The following is a 22,240-nucleotide window of genomic DNA, read 5'->3' as shown; positions in this document are numbered from 1 at the left end:
TGCCTCCCAGGCACTTAGCTCAGATTTAAACCTCGATGTCTTAAAGGATACCACTCTGTATGCCCCAGTTCCAGGGTAGTACCAATCTGCCCAGTCAGCCAACAAAGGGCCTCTGGCTGGCGGGCACCTGCAGGGTCTTTGTCCTTGGAGCAGCTATATACCTTCTTCCCACAGCAGTCAAGGGAGGGGATTGCTCTCTCTGACTGTGCCTCTGAGCTCCCTACCGAGCCCAGGGCTGGCTCCCCTCCCCCCACAGGTGTGTGTACAGGGTGGCAGTCCTGGTCCAGAAAAAGCTCTGCAACCAAGGATCGAGTTAGAAATTAGTTCTTTCAGCATGTTTTCCTGGTCCATGGTTTTTCTCTTGTCCAAATACCATCCTACACTTCCATAACCCCTCTTCCTCTTCCTTTTGTCCCTCCACAAAAAGGGATCCGTCTCCTCCATGCCTATGGTGCCCATTTTATCTCTCCCAGTTCGCTATCATGCACCTATGACCTGCCAAGTTGTCCCTGTGGGTCCCTGGAGATGTTTCTGTCACTCTGTAGTCCAGATTCCTGGAATTCCAAGTATTCTGGCCCCAATACTGCTGTGTTTGATGGACAAGGGAACTTCAGGTCCCCCTGTTTCTCTGCCATGTTGACTCTAGTTCCTGCCATCCTTCTATGGATTTTGTGTTATGTATTTTGACGTTCTGTTGTTAAATGCATAAGCATTTAAGATTATTATATACATCTACTGATGAATGGATAAAGAAGAGTTAGTGTGTGTTTATGGATATATATATATATATATTTATAAATATATATATATATATATAAATATACACACACACACACACATAATGGAATACTACTCAGCCGTAAAAAAGAATGAAATCTTGCCATTTGCAACTATGTGGATGGAGCTGGAGAGTATTACACTAAGTGAAATAAGTCAGTCAGAGAGACATTTAATTTCACTCATATGTGGATTTTAAGAAACAAAACAATCATAGTAGAAAAAAGAGAGAAGCAAACCAAAACATGGACTCTCAACTATAAAGAACAAACTGATAGTTACCAGAGGGGAGGTAGGTAGGGGAATGGATTAAATAGGTAATGGAGATTAAGGAGTGCATTTGTTGTGATGAGCACCAGGTGTTGTAAGTATTGAATCACTAAATTGTACACCTGAAATTAATATTATGCTGTATGTTAACTAATTGGAATTTAAATAAAGACTAAAAAAACTATTATATCCTCTTGATAATTTCAACCATATCTCATTATGAAATATACTTATTTATCCATGGTAGTATTATTTGCTCTGAAATCTGCTTTGTCTCATTAATATGGCCACTCCAAATTTGTTCTTGATTGGTATTAGCATAGTACACATGTCTCTTTCCATCCTTTACTTGTAATTTGTTTATGTCTATACATGTAAAGTGTATTTTTTGCAGGCACAAGCAAGGTCTTGCTCTTTTATCCAATCTGAAAATCTTTGCCTTTTAATTGAGGCATTTGGACTATTTACCATTAATGTAATTGTTGATGTAGTTGGGTTAAAATCTACCATCGTTTTACTGATTTCTAATTATTCCATTTGTTTATTTCCCTTTTTAAAAATCTTTCTTTTCGGGGCGCCTGGGTGGCTCAGTCGGTTAAGTGGCCGACTTCGGCTCAGGTCATGATCTCGTGGTCCGTGAGTTCAAGCCTCACGTCGGGCTCTGGTGCTGACAGCTCAGAGCCTGGGGCCTGTTTCAGATTCTGTGTCTCCCTCTCTCTGACCCTCCCCTGTTCATGCTCTGTCTCTCTCTGTCTCAAAAATAAATAAAAACGTTAAAAAAAAAATTTTTTTTAAATCTTTCTGTTCTAGTAATTGAATATTTTGGCTTATCATCTGTAACTCTTTTTTGTGTGATTTCAGTAGTTTATAGTAATCATTGTTTACTTATCACACTCTATTTTTAAGTGCTATTGTGCCACTTCATGCATAAGAAACTTTTAACAGTATACTTCAGTTTATCCCCACCCAGCATATGTGCTATTATTTTCATACATTTTACTTCTACATATGTTACAGACCCCAAAATACATTTTTTAGTTTTTTTCTTTCGTGAATTATCATTTAAAGGAATTTAAATAATAAGAAAATATATTTTTATGTACCTGTATAGTTACTGTTTTAGAATTTCTTCAGTTCTGGATGCAGATTTCGTTCTGGTATAATTTTCCTTTTGCTTGAAGAACTTCCTTTAGCATGTCTTATAATGCTGATGAGCTAATAATTTCTTTCTACTTTTGTATGTCTTAAAGTCTTACGTTTGCTTCATTTTGGAAAGATATTTCATCTGGGTATAAAATTTTAGGTTACTTTTTTTTTCCTGTAATGCTTTAAAGATGTACCTCCATTGTCTTCTGGTTTGCATTTTTATTCCCTAGAAAGAAGTCTGGATAAATCCTCCTATATTTGTTCCTTTGAATAAAATGTGTCATTTGTTCTCTGACTGCTTTTAAATTTTTCTATAGGTCATCAGTTTTAAGCCATTTTATTATGAAGGTTGGTGTAGTTTCCTTCAAGTTTTCTAAGCTTGGGGTTCATTGAGTTTCTTCGATTTATAGTTTTAAAGATTTAACTAAACTTGAAAATGTTTCAGCAATTATTTTTTCAATTTTTTTGTCTTATACCTCCTGCCTTCCCTCCTCGCCTTTTTTGGGTAATCCAATTACATGTAGTTTACATTATTTTAAGTAGTCCTATGTCTCCTTAAAACTTGGCTATTTATTTATTTATTTATTTATTTTACTTTTTAGTCACTTTTCTCTCTGAGTTTTATTTTGAATAGTTTCTGTTTCTATATTTTCAAGTTCATTATTTTTTTCTTCTAAAATGTCTGATCTGCTATTAATCCAATTGAGTGTTGTTTTTCATTCCAGCATTACACTTTCTGCCTGATAAATTCTATTTGGATATTTCTTAAATCTTCTTTCTAGTTAACAAGCTCAATTTCTCCCTAAGCTTCTTGAACAAATAGAATATGACTACAATAACTGTTTTAATGCCTTTGTTCTATTAATTGCATTATCTGTGTCATTTCTTGATTAATTTATTTTTCTCCTAATTAAGAATTGTGTTTCCCTGCTTCTTAGCATGCCTCCTAATGCTTGATTGTATGGTAGGCAATGAAAAATTTGCCTTCCTGAGTACTGGATTTTCTTGTATCCCTGTAAATATTCCTGAGTTATGACCTATAGTGCAGTAAAGTTACTTGGAAAAAGTTCAATCTTTTTGCGTCTTGCTTTTAGGCTTTCTTAGGTGGAGCCAGAGAAATGTTCAGTGTAGAATTAATTTTGGCCTAATACTGAGGCAAAATCCTTGTGAGTATTCTCTCTGATGCCCCATGAATTATGAGGTTTTTCTACTCTGCTTGGTGAGAACAGAAACTATTCGTATCCATATGAGCTTTAGTCTCTCTTCCCTCTAATTTCTTCTGGAAGTTCCTTTTCCCAGTTGCAGATAATTTCTTCACACATTTGTATCAATCAGTACTGACCACAGGGGAAGACCCTCTAGCTATCTAGGGATCTTCCTCTCTATGTAGGTCTCTCCTCTCTATTACTCTTCCCTGGAAACTCTTGCTTCCTTGGCTTCTCTAGAATCCCAGTTTTGTTTCCTCAACTCTTGGAAACTATCAGGCTTTGTCTAGGTTTCCCCCATCTGTGGTACAACCTGGAAACTCTCAAGACTTTAAGTCAGGGAAAATGTATAATTCATTTTGTTTATTTCTTTTCTGTCAAGAATCAGTTTCTCATTATTGATGTGAAATATCTTGAAAGCTTTTATTTTAAGTATTCCATCCCATTTTTCAGTTGTTTCACATAGAAGGGTAACTCTGGTTCCTGTTACTCATTCTAGGCTGAAGTAACAGTACATATATTTTTTTTATTTCCACAGCTGCATACTTTCTGTTGCTCATTTTTATCTCCTTTCTCTGATATTCCATGGGTAGTGGGCTATGGACTATACTTCTAATATATTCAGAATACAACAACATCTTTGCATCTTTTTCATAAGTAACACCATGAAAGCCATCATCATGTCTTTCCTGGTTATTACAGTTGCTTTTTAATTGTTCTCCCTGATCTTTTCGTTATCCACCAACAGTCTATTCTCAATCCAGTAACAACAATGATCCCTTTAATAGCTGTGGCCAAAAAAAGCCACCCTTCTGCTAAGAACCATGCAGTGGCTCCCCATTTTACCCATAGTGAAAGTTACACACACACACACACACACACACACACACACACATATAATGGCCTAAGGTACTGTATAATCTTATATTTTGCTATGCCTTTAACATCATCTCCAACTACTTTCCCTGTGGGCTGCTTCTTTTTAGTTAACAGGTCTCCTTGCTGTTCTTTGAACCACTCAGACACACAATGCCTAGGGGCCTTTCCACTTGGTATTCCTTCTGCCTGGAAGGCTATTACCTCAAAAACCTGTATGGCTTGCTTCCTTGCCAACTTCAGTCTTTTCTCACTTGTGTCATCTTACCTTATATAAAGCTGCATCTTAATACCACCTATCACCCTAGTCCAGACACTCCTAATATCCTTTTGTGCTTGATTTTTGTCCTAGCTCTCATCACCATCTGATATAATTATTCTGTTCTAATCTCTGGGATGCCGTAATAGTCCATGAATACAACAGGTATTTTCTAGCTTCCTTTTGTATTTACTATTCCCTCTTCTTAACAGAGTCTGCCAGCAAAATATATCTATAGTTGTCTCCTTTAAGTCTTTCTTCAGATGTCATCATCTCCATGGGTTGTCATTAATTATTGTAGTTAAAGTTAAATCTCCCCACTGACTCCCTGGCTTTATATATCACCTTTCCATATTTTTTTCTGTGGAAGACTTATAAAATGAGGCAGTATACATTTTATTATCTGTGTTTTATTTTCTACTCTCTCACTAAAATAGTGGGTACACATGGATACCTCCCTTCCTTCCTTCCTTCCTTCCTTCCTTCCTTCCTTGCTTCCTTCCTTGTTCCTCTGCATTATCTCCAGAACCTAGACATGTAACCAGTATATGTTAGGTCCTTAGTAAATATAGCTGATTAATTTTTTTAATGACAAGTTTTCTGGAAATGACCAAGTTCATAACCTAGAAGAGGATATGCAGACTGATTTGACAAATTTTCTCCATTAGGTATGGATTTCAAAATCCATGAATTTTGCATTTTCCCCTCCAAAACTCTATTTTATGCAGGCAGAAATGTTCTTACACAGTTAGTAGTTAAGAAATAACTAGTGTAGGGGTGCCTGGGTGGCTCAGTTGGTTAAGTGTCCAACTTCAGCTCAGGTCATGTTCTCATAGTTCGTGAGTTCGAGCCCCGTGTCGGGCTTTGTGCTGACAGCTCAGATCCTGGAGCCTGCTTCAGATTCTGTGTCTCCCTCTCTCTCTGCCCCTCCCCTGCTCATGCTCTGTCTCTCTGTCTCTCAATAATAAAATAAACATTAAAAAAATTTTTTTAAAAAGGAACTAGTGTAAGCACGCAACATTGATGTCACAACTTTCAACTCTACCATCCAGCTTTCAGTCCCGCAGCAGAACGGAAACTGCAAAATAATCAGGAAGAATGCTTTTTAATTAGTAAGTACCCTAATAGGGGACAGAAACTAACATTGGTTTGTTTTCCACTATACCTAAGACCCGTTATCTAATCCTTATTACGTGTCTATTAGGTTCGTTACCATGAGCATTTTACAGATGAAGAATCAGCGATCAAAGAGTAACTGGCCATCAGACCAGGAACTGGGATTTGAACACAGCTTTTGTTCCTCCTAAGCCCACCTCTTTGCACCTACACTGTGCTGCTTCACAGTAAGGGAAGAATGTAACCTAGACACAAATATTCAAAAAGACTAAGAGGACCACAGGCTGTCCTGTATACCACAATCAGTGTTGAGGATGTCATCTCTGGATAGCACAGCACAGTCATTAATGTTCATAATGATAAAACCAAGTCATCAAAAAAAGATTAATTACATTCCATCCACTCTGTTTAAGAAGGCAGGGAAGTGTGAAATCCATTTTAGAAAGATTTCCATCAAAAATGATTAAAATTTTCAGCTATCCAGAATGATTCATTCCCTGGGGTTTCCACATAGCCAAATATGTAAATGAAAAAGCACAAATATTGCCCATTTCCCACAAAACAAACAAGAAAACTACATAAAAGAGGGACAGAAGGACCCAATCAAACTGAGGATTGGATAGTCCAACAGTATATACCAAAGTATATACTGACAAAGCTGATAGGCATCCAATTTTTATGGTATATCTCATTGGTCAGGTGTCCATTTGAATGGTTGGTACCCTTGCCAGAAATGTTTTCATTATTTTGATTATTTCTTCTGCTGTACAGTCTTTTAGGGCTGGATAAATTTATTCCCTATACTCTTGAGCACATAGTTGGAATCATTGAGTCTACTTTACCCGCAGCTCCCTCAAAAACCTAACTTTACTTCAAATTAAAAAGACAGGTTATCTTTATATTGTAAAAGTGAAGCTAAATATTACTTAATTTGTATTTACAAAAACAAGAAACAAATGTATTCCCTATCTCAGTCTGCACTAATCTGTGGTAACTGGTAGATAGTCAATAAATGTTGGTAGAAAGAATTTTTGCTGTCCACTAGTAGAAGAATAGTTATATTAATCGCGTTAAATTATAGCACATCTAGATAATGGAATGATGTATACTTATTTCAAATAATGACCTGAAAGAGGCTGAGGTGGATATTTATTCACCCTTGTATCCTCATCTCCTAGAATTCTTGTCATCTAAAAAATATCAAGTAGATATTATTTGGAAGAATAAATAAATTAAATATAAAATTAATGAACAAGTGGTAAAACTCTGATTATTGATATAATAATATAAGTAATATATAATTTGGGGGAAGAGTATATGAATGTAACTGAATCAAGAAATAATCTGGAATGCTACACAGTAAATTATTACTAGTAGTTGCCCTGGTAAATGTGGGGGACTTGTGAGAGACTCGCTTTTTATTTTATTTATATATTATTTAACCATTCACAATAAATACATATATAATTAAAATAATTTATGTTATAGCTATAACATGAGTCTGGAATTTAAGTGTTCATTAGAGAAATAAAAAAAATGAGATCGTATCAACTGCCTATAATATAAAACCTTGAACAGAATAAATGCTGATGTAACCAGAAACAATCTCTCAGTATTAAAAAGACTTAATAGGCAAAGAGTGAGGAGGTGTAAAAAATTAAACGGAAAAGAAACTATCAAAAACACTCACAGAGTGGAGGATGGATGGGGAGTGACTGCTTAATGGGTATGGAGATTCCTTTTGGGGTTATGAAAATGTTTTGGAACTTAATAGAGGTGATAGTTGCACATTAAGAATGCACTAAATATCACTAAATTGTTCACTTTAAAATGGTTAATTTTATGTTATGTGAGCTTCATTTTAGTAAAGAAACATATATGTGTATGTATATGAATATGCACACACACACACACACACACACACACACACACACATATTCATTGGATGAAAATAAAACAAACGTGTAAAGACACTGCAAGTTATCCAGGTCAAGGATGTGGAGATGCTTAGTTGGGATCAAGTCCCAAAATAAAGAAGGACAAGGATTGGTTCTAATCACTAGTGCCTAATTCTTAGAAAAATAAATCCTCGTATCTACTCTTATGAGAGGAATTTTCCAATTGGTATTACCTCCCAGAACAAGGTAACAGAAGAAAAGAAATCAAATTCTGATAACAGAAAAGGTCAACCGCTCTCAGTTATGTAGATCACAAAATACTGTGCCTAGCAATGAGCTCCTCACCAGCAGAGACCACATGTACTTCATCTTTGTGTTCTCAGAACCTGACATAGTGCCTGACACAATAAATGGTGAATGTTGAATGAATTATAGCTTAACAAGGAGAATAGTGATGAAATGAAGTGGCCCTCACATCATGTGTCATGTTGGCCAGTGGAGGACTGAATGTGTAAGCCCCTGTTGCAGTCTTCAAACCAAAGCAAACAACTAAGAATGGCTCGTTCCTTCCCAGCTGAGCCTTCTACCCCCCAGGGTGTCCAAGAATCAATTAAGAAGTTAGTGAAAAAATAATCCTAGGTTCCAATATTCTGGCTCAGGAGGTCTCAGGTGGAGGCCAGAAACCAATATTTCAAAAGAGGTTCTCTGGTTTTCATGCAGATAGTCTGTGGACCACACTTTTAAAAAAACAAATAGAAGATCAGGGCTGGGAATGGTCAATGTCTTTTTAAGGAAGTAGGGAATAAGTAGCCACTACATTCTTTTGTTTTCATTCACTAAAAGAATAACTTTATAACTACCGAAACTATTCAGAAAATGAAAATGCCTTCTGATGTCTTGAGCTTTAGAAATAGTCACACGGTTGAAAAGTCTCTCTCGGGCGTTATGATATGTTCCTTTGCACTAAGCAGGATTTCCATTGGCTGGTTACTAGGGTTTCTTTCCACTCAATTTCTCTGATTCTATAATGAAAAGAGATTGAGGGAGGAGTAGAGGTACATGATTCATATATATGCAACTGCTTTGAAAACTGTGGATTCCTATAAAAATATGAAATATTTTCCAAATATTCATGATCTGGGACAGTAATCTAACCTCATTTTTTGAAAGTTTCTGTACTTCATTTCTGTTTTTATGGAAATATTTAATAGAATTTTGTATACAAATGGATGAATTTGGGGAACTTGAATTTTATTTATAAAATATAACAGACATGATGTTTTCAGGACTTATTTTATCTTCAGTTTTAATAATTTTTACTTTTTTGTGATTTTTAAACTAGTGAATTTTCACAGTAGAAAATTTATAAAAGTTAAAAAGTTACAGAAGAAAATAGGATAAAACCACATGGTATTTCACCACTAAGAGATAATCTCTGTTAGCATTTTGAACTATTTTTCTTCCCCTCCCTTCTAAATACACATACACTAACAGAAAATTTTATGGTGAGAATTTTACTGTTGCTTTACATAGGCTTTGAAAACATATTCTTAATCAATAGCCTACTATACTATTAGCAAATGGATTAATGCCAGCATGAAATGATCCTTGGGTCAAATGTGATATTGACTAGTAGAGAACTGAACTCAACAGCCTATATGGCCATCTCCAAACTGAGGCAAGAAAAAAGAATTCTGTTTTTTATTTAATGTGTTTCTTATCTCTGGACATTTAGATGATTTCTATTTTTTCTAATAACAAGTATTTGATAAAAATGCATGCACATGGTTCATTGACTTACCTCTATATCTTTAGGTTAGATTGTCATGTATGAAGATTATAGTTCAAATCCTATCAATTTGTAGACATTCTATACATACCTTTAAAGTACTTTACAGAAAGATTGCACCAAATTCTGCTTCTACCAACCACGGATGAGAGTTCGTCTCTTACTATACAGTGGCAAGAATGACTACTAGTAATAAAAACAAAGCAGAAAACTTGTCCATCATATTTAATGGGAAAAAATTTGAATCATGTTTTTACTTATTCTCCTGTGATTACCAGTTAAGTTGAATATATTTGCAAATCCATGCGACTCATTCGTATCTTCTTTTAATGTTCTAGTTTACTTTTATAACATTTCTTCACCATAGGCCCAACTGTGGAGAAGTTTAATCTTCAAAATTCTTCATAGTTTTTTTTTTTTTTTTTTGGAGTGGGGGCACAATGTAGATAGGGAGGGAGAATATTTTAAAGAGGATGCACTTACCAAGTTATTTTAATATTTATCTTATTAAAATTTAAAAAATTGTGGCATTACTTGATACCTATAGAGCTATGAAATGGAAATTTTTTTCTTAAGGAGAATAATATGACAATAAATATGAATGACTTTTTCAACAGCATTGAAAGGCACTATGCAATAAAAAATATACATTTTCCAGTAACTGTACCAAAATTTTGTTTTTATTTTCTTAAGTTTATTTATTTATCTGGGGTTGGGAAGGGCATAGAGGGGGAGAGAGAGAACTGCAAGCCGGCCCTGTGCCATCAGCACAGAGCCTGACTCAGGGCTTGAACTCATGAATCACAAGATCATGACTTAAGCCAAAACCAAGAGCTGGTCGCTCAACTGACTGAGCCACCCAGGTACCCCCAAATTTTGTTTTTAATAAACTGAAAGTTTCAGTCAGGAAAAGATAGTTTCAGGAAACCCTGGGTGGCTCAGTCGGTTAAGCATCCAACTTCAGCTCAGGCCATGATCTCACAGGTCATGAGTTAGAGCCCCGCATCGGGCTCTGTGCTGACAGCTGAGAGCCTGCAGCTTGCTTCAGATTCTGTGTCTGCCTCTCCCTCTGCCCCTCCTCCCCTCACACTCTGTCTCTGTCTCTGTCTCTCTCTCTCTCTCTCTCTCTCTCTGTCAAAAACAAATAAACATTAAAAAAGAAAAAGATAGTTTCGGGAAGATTTTATTTTTATATTAAAAAAAAAACCCTCAAATTGACAAAGTTTCTTCAGTTTGTACAATAATCAAGATTATCAACATCTCCTGTCTGGGTAACTGCCCACAGGTGTTTGGTGATGTCTTACATGTGAAAATAAGCCCATTCTACAAGATACTGTACAGTCATAAACTTACATATGTTTTATTCTCAATTAAGCTTTTTCCTATAAAACAAAACATTTGCTAAAATAAATAATATAAATACATCACTAAATTGTAACACCTCCACAGTCTATTAAAGGGACGCACTTTTAGAGCAATATTTAAATGAACACAACTTTATAGATATTTTGCCTTTGTCAATAAACTTTATCCTAATCAACTTTATTTAATCCTACTTTGTTTTAGAAAGCAAAATTTTTCATTTCATTTTTGATTCTTCAGATGTTGAAAATATGGATTGTGCTCAGGTTCCTAGCAGTGGCATTAGCCTTAATAGCTTGAATCCTGGGTTATGAGATTTTGCCTTGCTTTACTATTGGTATTCAGATCTCACTTCTTAGTCTCTCTACCTTCTTGTACAAAGGAAAAATTGCCTTCTCTTTGATTATTTTCTTTCTCTCCTTTTCACTTAAGATTAGAAATGGCCAAAAATATGACGGCAATTTAAAAATGGTTTCCCCCAAACCACATTTTCCAACATTGTTGTTACTCTCCTATTAGTTTGCATATCAAAATGTATAGTCTGTGGTTCAAAATGTGCAAGAAAGAAATGTTGCTATTCATTTGCCATGACTAATCTAAATGTTCAAGCCTTCCCTCCCATTGCATATTAGAGAATACAAACTTAAACTTGGTAATTAAAGGAATTCCAGACTTGCACCAGTCTTTCGGATAAATATTGGGTTAATTCAAAGTGTAGATTCTTCTTAATGATATTTCTCTCATTCCTTCTCTGTTCCTCAAAATGGTGTCTGGGTTCATAGAAAAGCTTTTGTGTCCTACCTCCTTTCAAAGAAGAAGGAAGCCTGCGTGCTGTCCTTCACATCTTTGCTGGTCTGTTATGTGACAAAGCCATTCAGGTCTTTTTAGTCACCAAGCATGTAGCACTAGTGCCCACTAAATTGTTAATACTGCTTTGGGGGGGGGGGGGGTTGTTCGCATAATGCCATTTACATTTATGGCTGGTCAATTTCAAAAAAAAAAAATATCCAGCTCAGCTTTCACTGCTCTTTCAGCCCTACCTCGGCTCTTACTGATTCTGCAGAATCTCTGGTCAGCTTCCTTTCAACTGCTCCTAATCTCATTCTGGTGGTCTTTTTGTAAGTCCATTGTTTCTCAGTTCAGCTATCTTCTTGTGCCTCTTAGATTCATAAGGCGACTTCTAGATCTCCTCCTCACTCCCACCTTCTGTTTCAGTAGGTCAGACAGCCCTTTCTCCTCTATAGAGGTTAGCCTGATGTTGATATGAACCGTCCTGTGAAAGTTCTTCTCAGAACTTCCCTCTGATTGAATACTTCCACGTCAGCAATTTCTAAATGACATCCTAGAAACATCTTAGGTGGCATCCTGTGGCTATCATCATGCTGAACTGAGGTATTTTCTCCAGAGGTCTGTAATTTTCCTGAGCTACACTTGCCTGAAACATCAAGTACTGAGAAGTTTTTCAAACCTTCTGTCTTTTCTCTTGCATCTTCCTGAGGGGAAATCCAGGACACTGAACTTTGATTCCTGCCTCCTTCCCTCAAATTCTTTTCAGAGCCACTGTCAGGACTACAACTTTTGCTTTCTTTTGGTGGAAACTGAGCTTTCCCTACATTAAATTCTTTTTCCTTTCTATACTGAAGCATATTTTCATACCGCCATGGTTTAATTTGTATATGTGGGTACCTCTTGAAATTTAGAAACTCCTTTCTTTTGCCACAAATCCTGATTCACAAGACCTTTGTTTCACTACACACTGATAAAAAATAAACAGCAACCTTCTTTGAACAATGACTGTGTTCCTCTTTGTATTCCTGCTTTAATAATCCAAATCCTGCCTGAGATAATGGATGTCTCTGGCTGAATAGGGGGAGGGTCAATTAATTTATTTCAAAAAGTCTTATCCCTGTTATAGTTGAAACTGATGATATTGATAAATTACTTTTATCTTCCAGCTGTTTCCAAATTCATTTTAGAGGAACCATTCCTTTTCTCTAGAACCTACTTTTAAAAACAAAGTGTTTTTAAACAAAGATATACTATAGTTTATCTTCAGCTACACAACCGCTTCCATGTAGTAGTACCCATACATATTTCAATGAAAATATGTTTTTTAAACAAATCGCAATCCAATTCAACAAGCATCAGCTACCATTTTTAATCAGCCTATAATTATGCATCATATAGGGAAAAGAGGGTTATCAAAGGAAAAGACAAGGTTTATAAGTCCTCAAATGTAAGGAACCAGTTACCTACATGAAATAATCAGAATATAACACAAGACTAGGAATAATTGTGTCAACACACACGTACTGTTCATGATTGATGATAGATATTGTTCTTTATTATGTGTCCTATAGAGAACACAATGTAGGCTATCTGGGCAACTCGAAAATAATGCAAGTTAGGACATTAAGGAGGAAGTGAGATGGCTAGACCTCACATTTTAGAGTCTAGAAATGTGGAAATGAGGAAATCATCTGTTCCAGGCAAGAGGAAAACAACTTGAGGAGCAACTTGGGAAAGAATTGTGGGTTCGGAGGACAGTTCTATTATGTTAAGCTTTAAATTGGCTGAACAACACAAGTCATTCTAGAAGCATGTACTTTTTCAGATATTTGTTCTTGGCATTGCCTCCCTTGTTTTCTCCGCCTCCATATTTTTCATAGAGCAAATGCTTTGTCATACATATTCTTCCTCTTCATGGGATTCATGTTGCTCATTCCATTGCTCCTGTTTGCTTGGTCACAGCTGTCCGCGAGAATCTTTCTTCTCCCAAGTGGTCTAAGCGAGGCTCGTAGCAAATAATGGGCAGCCCCAGGGTCAGCCCCAATGGGGCTTGCAAGCTTTTACCATTGGACTAAAGCCATTTTTGCTACTAGTGAGACTTAGGAGAGTTTGTTTTTCTCCTTACGTTGCAGCTAAATTTCCACTGAAATAATAATAGCTCAAAAAACAAAAAAAGAAAATATCCTACCTTTTCATCTTTTCTCATTCCTTTCACTGCCAAATATGTTGGGAAAAATGAGAAGACATACACTGCTAAAACTCTCTCCCCACCCACAACTCTGCTGAAACTACCTCCTCCGTAGTCCCAGGGGCCTAAAGAGACCCATCGCAAAGATTTGTATTTTCATTTACTTACCTTTGCCCTTGCCACCACCGTTGACACTTTAGCCAAGCCCTCTTAAAATGATTTTTCTTGGTTTCTAGTATGAAACACTCTTCTGACTTGCCTCCTACCTCCCCTGACTATTCTTCTGCCTTCTCTTGCTTCCCAATACAATTATTTTTGAAGATTCTATCATTATCTCTTTTTCTCACTTTGAATTCTATACCTAGATAACCTTATTTACCTTTAATGCTGTTTCTGTGCAGACAACCCTTAAATATATATCATATATTCATATATAATTTAAATTAATATGTATTACATAGTAAATATGTATATGTCATATGTTTACATATTCATATTTATATATTTAAATGGTATAGTTATAAAAAATAGAGATATCTACAAATAGATATAGATCGATAGATATTTCCACCTGACTTATCCAAAGGGACTATAATCCAGCATTTCCAATGCTTGCTGAAATTGCCATTTAAATAGTCCTGCAAATATCACTTTAAATTCAGCGTGTCCAAAGCCAAAACTCCTAGCTCCCTTCTCGGGTCTCCTCCTCTTTACTCGGTATCCATCACTGGAAGTCACATGCTAGAGCTGGCTCTTACCAGCTTATGAGGGCTCACTGTGTGCACCTGTTCTCAACTCCATGTTGGCCATGGTGGGAGCATTTACACCACAGAATGGCAAATGCTACAAATTGCAGATTCGTTTTATTTTCCTCTTCTCTCTCTTCCTTCTTCCTTCCTTCCTTCCATTTTTCTTTCTTTCTTCCTCTCTCTCTTTCTCTCTCACTCTCTCTTTCTGAGAACATTTTCTGGCACACCACTCATTATTGTCATACCACTCTCTCAGTCACCCAAGCTTGACACTTGGGGGTAATGTTGGAGTATATTCTTTTCCTCGTTTCTTTTCCTCATACCCTGAAACCATTCAACTATCAAGTCCTCTAATGCTTAGGTCACTCCAGACTTTATTATTTTTTATGTCTCCTGACCAATTTCTTGCCAGACTTTTCTCCCTTATCTCTAACCAACTTAGCAAAATGCTGCTAAGTTAATCTTATGAAGGAACAGCTGTGATCATAGTTAAAATTTGCCAGTGATGTTCTTTGCATACCAAAGTTGAGTCATTAATTTTCAGTCAAGCTCAGCCACAATCTGGCCCTCAGTCCCTCTCCAGCCTGTCACATCTCAGGATTCTGACTCCTAGTTTGTGCCTAGATCTTAAGTATTTGGGAAGCCCTGGATGATGAAATTGTCTAACTGACCAAATGAGGGAGACTTGTTGACTCTGTGCCTATTTTGTTCCTCCTGAATTCCCCCTTTGCCATTTCCACACACCTAAATCTTACCTATATGTCAAGGTTCATCCCAATGCTCGCTTTTTCATTAGAAATTATCTTTTTCCATTATCTGAGGACCCAACCTCTGAGCATTTTACTTTTGTAATCACATTATCATTAACATTCTTCACCTTTTATTAAGTGAATATACTACATTCTATTTTTTTAAGTGGGCATGACCATGGTGAGCTTTTTCTTAACTCTAATAGCATATAACCAAAATGTTTTGAATACATTGTTATGACTGAGCACACCTAGGACTTATGTAACATATTTTCTCTCAAAAATTATCTCATACTTTCTCATTTTTTACAAAATTATAATGCAGGAAGAAATTAGAAATTGATCTCATTTGTAATATTACTCATTTGGAAATTGAGGGCTACTACTAAGATGGATTTATGCCCAAGACTGCAGATTTCTTACCTCTCCAACATTATTTCTTACCACGCACACCCTTTAAATTCTAGGCAGAGCTGATATGTTTGGATGATGGCTTGGTTCATACCATCTTCCTTGGAGGTGAAAGGAAGGATATTAAGGACTTTAAGGAAATACTATACTGGACTCTAAGCTCTGTGGCGACAGAGACCCAGTCTGTTTTATTCTCCAGAATAACACCAGTACCCAGTTTGGCTCAACATTATTCTGTTAAATTAATGAACCCCACTGCCTGTGTTGTTTCAACACTATAAGTAGAAGGATGAATACCACTCCTAGTATTATCTCGCAAAAGTTTATTTTGCAAAGTCTTTTTTTTTCAAGCTACAAAATCACTGTGTTGTAGATTGAGGACTTTCCCCCCAAGGGTTTTATTGGTTTATTTATTTACAGAGTTTGACTATAGCTTGGCAGATAGCATCAGTAACTGAGCACAGAGGAAGAGTAATCGGGCACTGTTTTAAAATTTACTGATGACCTCCTACAGCAGTAATACTTTAACATAGGCAGTGTGAATAACATCTCTAAAAATTTTTTACCCTTACTTATCTATTAGTTGATGGCTGACATCCTTAAGTTCATAAGGTTCTAGTTAATGATCATTGAGCATATTTATCTTGTTCTAAATACATTTACCTTGCTCTAATTCTGGAGTTTAGGTTTTGTTTGTTTGCTTTTGTTTTGTTTGTTTATTTCTTAACAGTAGACGGTGAGGTTTCCCCTTTGTTTTCCTCTCTGATCTGGAAGTGGCTCCACTAGCAAAAGCGAAATAGCTCTTCAAAATGTGTGTACACAGACTGGTTGACAATACAAATTGGTAAACCATATGAGTAGATATTGCCATCTAAAGAATATCACCATAGGCCAAGATCCAACATGACAAAAAGGAATTTCTGAAACTGTTGAAGGTAATAGATAACTTGCCAGGCCTAACCAGAATTGGTGAACCAGCTATTAATATTCTCTCCATATATACTAGTACATACTATTTGGCTTACCTATATCCTTCTCTCAATACAGCCTATGATTTTATAATATTAATATATTACCTGCAGTTCATTGTTTTAATTTTTGTTATATTACAGCCCCATAGCAATATTTATGATGAAAGCTCTAGTCTACTAAACATACCTCCCCCATGGAAAGTTTTAATGTTTTTTATGCCTCTTGTGTAGCTAACAATTATTGGATTATGACTTATGGAAGCTTGTTTCAAAGTGTAGATTCCATAAACATTTTTTTTGTATTTAGTGTTAAAATGAAATAGTAAGGCCCATTAACCCATCTGACAACCTATTTCAAGATATCATGATTCTGAAATATAAATTTAAAAAGAAAGAGCATTATCTTAGCCTAGTCCCTTCCATTTCTGTCTCTGGGTAATATTTTCCCAGATTAGTTTGGTTGGTAGACTGTTGTTTAAACCAGTCAATGCAAATTAGCCTTGTAATTTCCTTTGTAATAAAAGTCTCTCGCTTACCTAATCTGTAGTTTAGTATTCACACTGTTGCTTTGTGTTTCTGTTAAAGACAGAGGAGTTAGAAGAATGGTAAATATAATCCATTATCATCTACTTCAGATATGAGTTTTAAATTATTTTTTTTTAGTTTAACATAAATTTTATAAGATGTTGGCTGTCATCTTTAAAATAGCTACACTCTACATTTACTTTAACAAATTTCTTGGAAAATAGTAAGTAATTGAAACTTCCAACACATATCATGGTAGGAAAGGTACTTTTTTAGTTATAGTAGAACCATGGCCAATGACCAAACACTAGCTAATGTTCATACTATCAATATAGGAAAAACATGTAAACCTATAAGTAATATGAATTGTATTTTCATTGCAAGGAAAATGATTATAAATTAAATAAGTCCTTTGGCCTTCTTAATGATGATTAATAATAATAGCCAATAATAATAGACACCATTTATTGAGTGCTACCCATCTGCTAAATTCTTAACATAAATTAACACTAATCCTCACAATGACCCTGAATATATCTTATTCCTATATTGCAGGTGAGGAAGTCAAAGGGAAGAAAGGCTATGTAACTTGCTCAATGCCTCATGTTGGATAATTACAGAGTTGGAACATTGAGCCCTGTCTTTCTGGTTTCAGTGTCCATCCTCTTTGAATATCTTGCCCCCCACCTCTAATCCCTATCCATATAGCCATCTCCCACAATTTGGAAAATGTAAACTTCTTAATGAGTTTATAGGCTCCGTGGCTGACTGGTAAATAAGTCTTTTTCTTACAGATATTTATAAACAGGACCCCAAGTACCCATTTTTATGGGCTTTATTTCAGTCTCCCATGTTGCATCAAAGTATACCTTGACCTCTGACCCACCCCTCAAATTTCATAGTGAATACTGATGACCTTCTCCTCAGCTGGCCAGCTGTTTATATCTCTACCTGGGTTTGGAGAGGCAAATCCAGCCCCGAGCTCCTCTGGCCAAGCAGGAAGCTTGTCTCACTCATTCTTATCTGTACCATCTCTCACAATGCCTGGCACTAGATGAATGGGTGTTTTGTAGCTAACTGTTTCCCTACATAGACCTAGAGCTCCTGGAATATCAGGACCACATCTAAGGGTTTGAATGTGTCTGCCTTAGGGCCTAGAGGCCAGAGCCCAAACCCAGGTGGAAAAATGTAATGAAGGAGTGAGTTAATCACTCAATCAACTGAACTGCGTAGCAGAATCACAGCCCCCCTCCCCAAAATAGAAGGAGCATTGTAAACAAATTGGCAAAATGTCTTGCCACCAACTGTTTTTTATGGGGTATTTTGGATAATGATAAATTAATACCAATAATAATAATTAGAGCTCTCACTGCCAGAAACTGTGCCAGATTCTTTACATATAAGTATTATCTCATTTATTTCTTAGGAAAAAATAGATAACAACTTTCTGTTTTAGAGGTGAGGAATTTGAAATTCAGAGAAGTCACTGCTATGAAGTACCAAGCCACAATCTCAAGATAGGTTTGTCTTCCTTTAGTTCATGCTTTTCCATGGTACCGAGTCTGGAATTTGTCCAGGAAAATAGAGGTTCCTACATCTTATAAAATACAACTGATTGTTTCACATACTTTGTGTAATTATAGACTTACAGCAGTTCAATGAGTTTCTATAAACTATATATTTAAAAATAGACTCTGCACCAAGTATATTGTTATTTCATGAAATTATTAAGCATACATCCAAGAATTGGAAGCCAAATAAGGTAAACACTGGCCACACTGATATTTTTAGGTCTGTTTTACGGAGGGGTAGGGGTGTGTGTGTGTGTGTGTGTGTGTGCGTGCGTGTGTGTGTGTGGTGTTAGCCACAATACTAAGAGAATTCAATTCTGGCGATGGGTGATTATTTCTCATTTACCTCCAGGGTCAACACAGGAAGAAAGTCCTCAAAAAACATCATTTATATCATAAGGTAGCTTATGCCCTATGTGATGAAAGACAAGCTGGAAAACATTTGAAATATCATAGGCAGGCATCAGTTTGAGGTGATCTGTAGTAGACCTACATGTACCCTTAAGTTGCTGTTATCCAAATAAAAGATGGATATAAAAAGGAAGGATAAAATACTAAGCAAATAGCTTGTTCTTTACCCAAGTTCACCCTAGAAGATGTCTCCTCTCTGGTTCTCCTTCTTATTTTAACCTCCTAATTTAGTTTGTGTTTATTTAATTATTTATCCATTTCAGAAAGAAATTTACCAGTAAAATGACTAATTTTTAAAAAGAAACCAAATATATTTCAGAGGCTCTGCCAATGTGTAATGTCTTCTAACGCTGGCCAAAAATAGCAGTACACTAATTTTGAAATAACTGTTTTCTCTGTAGAATTTTCAATGTTATTCTCATTTGCCCTCCTTTCTTGAATCCCCCACCTCCAAACTCCCACCCCGGAAAAAAGAAAAACAGATTACAGTAAATTTTGGCAAGGAGTTCTATTTGCATCATTTTCTTCGAAGTCACGTGCTTTGGATTTCCTCTTGTTTATGATATATTAAAATGCCTTCCAGATGTTTTTAATTATGAAAAAAAAAAGTTTTCAAGAAAGCAGAGTAATCCAAATAAAGTTTCCTCTTTTTTTAATGGCCAATAAATTAGTATATTCCAGCTTATCAAACTGCCCCATAATTCTGAGGGTGACCTCTTTAAAGAAGGTCAGGCATTGAGTGAGACAGCTACATTCAGGCAGAGGCCAGGTTTCACCAAGAACACTTTCAGTTCCTGTTTCCAATTGAGGCTGCTCCCTGCCTGGGGCCTAGCCTCATGTACAAGCCCATTGGCTAGAATTGCTTAAATGTCCCACACAAATATAAACACCTCTACAGTGTTGGGAAGATGAAAGGAATAGCTTATTGATATTGTATATGCTAACGTTTGGATGTGGGACAGGAAAGACAGCATTTAACTGCTGGTATGCAATGCTGAAGCTGGGCTGCATGAAGAGATTTTCATTTACTGATGTTGGATACGTGCCCAGACTGCCATAGTAGAATTCAGGGAGAAACACAGAAAGGAGGAGAACCACAGAATGGTTTTCGCGAACATCCATATGGGGCAGAAGAATAAATACATACGAAGACCGTGTCTCCAAAAATGAAAGAACTGGCCACTGGGGAACAATTGTGAGCACCCCTCCCCAAGTCTCAACTTAGCCCTCTTCGTTTGTACTCGAAGGTAACTGTCTGTTCATCCTAATTTTGATTCAGAGCATGAGTAAGACTATAATGTGGCTGAAAGAGAAAGACAGTCAGGACAGGGCAGGAAGAAACCTTAGCCCGCTTCGCCTGTTGTTGTTTTAAGCTTAGCAAGGAGAATAAATGTGTTTTTCTTTTACTAATGTTACCAAAAGAGAAAGAGCTTTGTGGATTATAGACATTGGTAGCTTTTTAAAATGTATCTGCCGAACATCTGTCGTGTGGGACAGACCAGGAACCTTTTAGGAAGTGCAGATTTTGTGACTCACAATGTGAATTCAAATTTAAATGGGACATTCATTGGCCTCACTTAATGGAGCATTTTCTGATAATTAACTCTCTCATCTCTCTACCCCACCCCATCTCTCTGTAACTTTAAGCATACTTGCCACATAAGAGTAAGTGTGTTAATGATGATAGTTTTGGAGAGATAGTTCATCAAAATAGATGTCTGCCAGGAAGTGGTGCTTCACAAAATTTTAAATAAAGCAAGGCAGTATGACACATAGAAACTAGTCACTCAATCTTTATTTACTGCATTCCAACAATATACAAAGAAGAAATGGAATCCTGTAGAAGGGAGAAATTTAAAAGTTTCACTAATTAAGAGTAGATGGGGCAACAGTGGAAAGTTACAGGGTATTCTGGAGACTTCCAGTTCAGAGATTAAGGGGATTGGAATTTAGAGGAATTGATAGGTACCTTGAGGAGAGAAAAGGAAGATCACCAATGGGACAAGGGCAGTTACCTGGTAGAGGCGTTCGGAACTTTGAATTTTGCAAGCAAGCATGTAATAAATACCAGATGGGGTCAAAATACTATTCGTTTCTGAAGTCAATGTGTACCTTATGGAAATGGGCAGAAGTCACCAGAACAAATGAACATAGTGGGGGTATCTATAAATAGCAGTGTCATGTGCAGTGATAACCGGGCGCAAGAACGGAATTAGATTAAAGAAAGCATCACTCGTGGCCATTCATGAAGACCACTTGATGCAATTTGAATTAAAAATTTGGAAGAGTCTCTGGGAAAGTGTTACACCCGGGAGAAGAGTGGTCAACAAATGAATCAAGTGAAATAGAGCCAGTCTTACCAAATTGATGAGACTTTTATCAACCTAATGAACAGAGGTAAAGAAACACAGATTGAGTGGTTTGACAGCCTAGTTTAGGAAACATTTGTTTCTCCCTTACTATGTGTTAGGCAGAATTCTGAGTACTCTTGAAACAAAGATTGCCAGTAACACTGAAGTAAGAATTCCCTTGGCTGCTCCATCCAGAAGATGCACCTGCTGATACGGTTTCAACCAAAGGACATCTCCCTTAGCTGAAGGAAGCCCACTGTAATCATTCAAGCTTTCATCTTTAGGAGGAAAGCAAGTAGGACAGTGAGGGAAAGAAAAACAATTCCTGTCTCTTTCTCCTATCAATCAGAGCTGTAATCCACAGAGAGGGAAGTGTCCCGGGCATATCACTCTCATATTCAAATAGTATTGCCCACATTCCCCCGATAGTCCTCTCCCTAAGAGTTTATTGTTTGGTATTCCAAGTATCACTTGCTCAGAAATAACCTGAATGCAATCCCAGGACCCCTCCTCCTTCTCTCTCTTCCTCCCCACCTTGCTCTCTCCATTCTAGGTATACTGGCTTTCTTGCCACTCACACTAAGCATACTCCCAACTCAGGTTGCTATCTTTGTGATTTTTTTTTTTTAATCTGAATGTTATTACCCTAGATATCTGCATGGCTTCTGCAAAATGGGACTTGATCAAAGTGGCCTTCCTTGACCGTCTTCTGTAGAATAGCTCCACTTACCCACCACTACCTCCATCCCCTTTATCCTGCTTTATTTGTGTTCAGATTATTTATCATCACATAAACTATATAATTTGGGGGTTATTTCTTGCTTTTT

This window comes from Panthera tigris, chromosome C1 (assembly GCF_018350195.1).
Source record: "Panthera tigris isolate Pti1 chromosome C1, P.tigris_Pti1_mat1.1, whole genome shotgun sequence".
NCBI lineage: Eukaryota > Metazoa > Chordata > Mammalia > Carnivora > Felidae > Panthera > Panthera tigris.
This window is presented reverse-complemented; position numbering follows the sequence as displayed.